Below are 2,627 nucleotides of genomic sequence, written 5' to 3'. Positions count from 1 at the left end.
GGCGGGCGCTGGGGTCCGGGCTCCGGGCTGGCCCCGCCGCCGCGTGCCCAGAGCGCCGGGCTCGCTCAGCAGCTGCAGTGACTGTGTGTCTGTGTCATGTCTGTGCAGCTGGGGGGGACCGTGAGCCCGGGTCGGGCTCCCGGCGGGGGCGGGGCCAGCGCGCGCCTGGGCGCCCGCCTCCACCCCGTGACGGCGCGACAGGCCAATAGTAGGCGCCGAAGCCGCGCGGACGGAGAGGCCGCCCCAGCCTGGGCTCCGCCCCTCCCGCGAGGCTCCTCCCTTCTACTTCTCCAGCTTGCTCGCACGCGGGCGGAAGCAACACCCGGAGCCGGAATATCGGCCCGGGTTGGGATGAAAGGGTGCAAGCTGGGAGCTCCCCGCCCTTCTTCCCCCACCCCGGCAGCTCCCGGCCGCCTCGGGCTTGGCCAGCCTCGCGGAAAGAGGGGGAAGGGAAGAGGGACGGGTTCGCAGCTGCAGCTGTCCAGACGCCGGCAGGCTCACGGGGCCGTGCAGCCTGCTGACTCCCCCTTGTACAAAACAGCCGTCGTGGGAAGTAAGTTTCCCCGCCTCCACTTCTACTCCGGTCGCCGCTTCTCTCCGAGGTGGGCAGGGTACCGGGCAGCCTGCGGCTGCGAGGAGCCACGAGGAAGCGCTCGGACAGCATTATTGGGAGCGCTGTATCCAAGAATCCGGTCCAGAGCTCCCTGTTCTTTCGGGGGAAACTGTATTTCTTTGCCCCCACCCCCAATACACACACCCGTGCACGCACGACATGCCCCTCCCAGTTCCAATTTCATTCTTGCTCTCTGTCCTGGCAAAAGAGCCCCGCGCGCGACATCCCACTGAATGGACTTCCAAAGGCTCCCAGTCCTAATGCCGCGAGTGGGGCGCCGAGAGTCCTCCGAAGCTGTGGAAGGAGTGGGTGGAATCGGCTGGGCAAAGGGCCCGGGGGTGTGAGAGTGGATGGAAGGAGGAGGCCTGGAGAGAAAACCCAAAGGTGGGGAAATCAGGCCTGGGGAGGAGGAGAACGCAGAGGGATGGGCAACTCTGACTGGGAGACCGGGACTCCAGCGCGCGATCCGGCTCCCGGGTTTTTCCTCAGCTCGGTCCCAGGGCTTCAGGGGTCCCCTTCCCTCCCCCACCTCCTTGGTCCCCACCCCTCCCCAGCCCGGCCGGAGCCGGGTCCCAGCCTCGCCCCAGCTCGCCTCTCTCTCGGCCCTAGGGCGCAGATGAGGCAGCGGGAAGCCCGCCGTACTCTCGGAAGGGGCAGGGGAAGGATGCAAAAGCTGAGATAAAGTGCAAGGCGGGGGGTGGGGGATGCATAAGAGAAGGCTGCCGAGCTCAGGCTGCCGTACTGACCACACTCCCCAGAGGTCAGGCTGAGGGTCCCAGGGTTTGGTCTGGCCCCTCACTCGCTTCGGACCTGGCTCCCGCCAAGTAACCCAGCTCTTGGCCTCCAGCGCGACCCAGCCGGGACCCTTTCGCCATCCCCTCCCTTTCCTCCAGCCTCTTTAGGCAAAGATCCCCTGCCCCAGTGCCCCCCGCCCCACCCTTCGAGCACCACCACCGGCTCTCCCGCAGCTCTGGAGCGCTCTTTACCTAATCTCAGCGGCAGACCCAGCAAAGGAGAATGCAAAAAGACGGTAGCGGTTACACAGCGGCGTCCCCGGCGAGGAAGTAAAATACGTTTGCTCTGGAGCTTCAGGATAAGTTCACTGCGGAGCTGGGGTCCTGCTGCCTTATCTCCGCGGGGATGAGTCTCACCCTGCACGTTTGCAGGTATAGGAGATTGTATCTGGTTTTGATGTCACTACCGTGTCGGAGAACATTAGATGATAAAATATTATCTAATATCCTAGAGACCATTAAAGTGTCAAAGTTTAATGTCCATCCTTTTAGCTAGAATGCTGCTCCGTTCTTCCTCTGATGTGCAGCTCTGTTCTAGAACGCAGCTTGTTCTGAAAACAAGGGGATCATTTTTATTTTTTGCGGGTCGACCGTCTTTCCTACTCTTCCTCCTCCCGTACTCCACCCCCCCAACCTCCCGCCCTGGAACCGGGTAAAGTTAAAGCAAGAATTTGGGCTTTCTTTTTATTCATTGCTTTGCTTCATTTCATTAGCGGTGTAAAAATGCATTATTACAATACATTAGCATAGTAATAAGGGTAACGTGATTAAGGAAGGGGAGGAGGACCTGAAATTTACAAGCAAGGGAGAAATAATGGAATAATATCAGAAACTAAAAGATAAACATGTGGTAAAGAAACATCTCCATTATAATTACCCAGTGTATTACATTATCTAGATTAGATTTTAGAGAGAAAAATATGACCATAGTGAGGGACGGAGCAATACTCACTCTGGTCAATAAGATACACTGAAGACATATTTCACTATTAGGGGATTTCACAAAAATTACTCACATCGGTCAATAGGCACCTTAAACCCGTAGAAGCTTTGTTCTATCAATTCGATGTTGCAGTTTTGAACTCAGTCTATCTAATGTTTTAAACGATAGAAATGTCAGTTTCACAAACTGAGCCCTTCTGTTAATATCATGTGAAGCCCCATATTAAAAGAATTCGTTGCCCCACCAATGGGACAGATAGGTGTATGCGTGTGTGTGT

General features: G+C 57.2%; 1 protein-coding gene across 1 annotated transcript in view; it reads right to left on the bottom strand.

Moving 5' to 3' along the window:
* The window catches only part of LARGE1 (LARGE xylosyl- and glucuronyltransferase 1), a 528,769-nt gene extending 526,851 nt beyond the window's left edge, over positions 1-1,918 (bottom strand). The window contains exon 1 of the mRNA XM_029954992.1: positions 1,600-1,918. The gene's annotated coding sequence lies outside the window, so the exon portion shown is untranslated. The remainder of the gene's footprint in view (positions 1-1,599) is intronic.
* Positions 1,919-2,627: the final 709 nt, after the last annotated feature.

The sequence above is a fragment of the Suricata suricatta genome, chromosome 10 (assembly GCF_006229205.1).
Source record: "Suricata suricatta isolate VVHF042 chromosome 10, meerkat_22Aug2017_6uvM2_HiC, whole genome shotgun sequence".
Taxonomy (NCBI): domain Eukaryota; kingdom Metazoa; phylum Chordata; class Mammalia; order Carnivora; family Herpestidae; genus Suricata; species Suricata suricatta.
The sequence above is the reverse complement of the archived record's forward strand: the minus strand, read 5'-3'. Positions and strand labels throughout refer to the sequence as shown.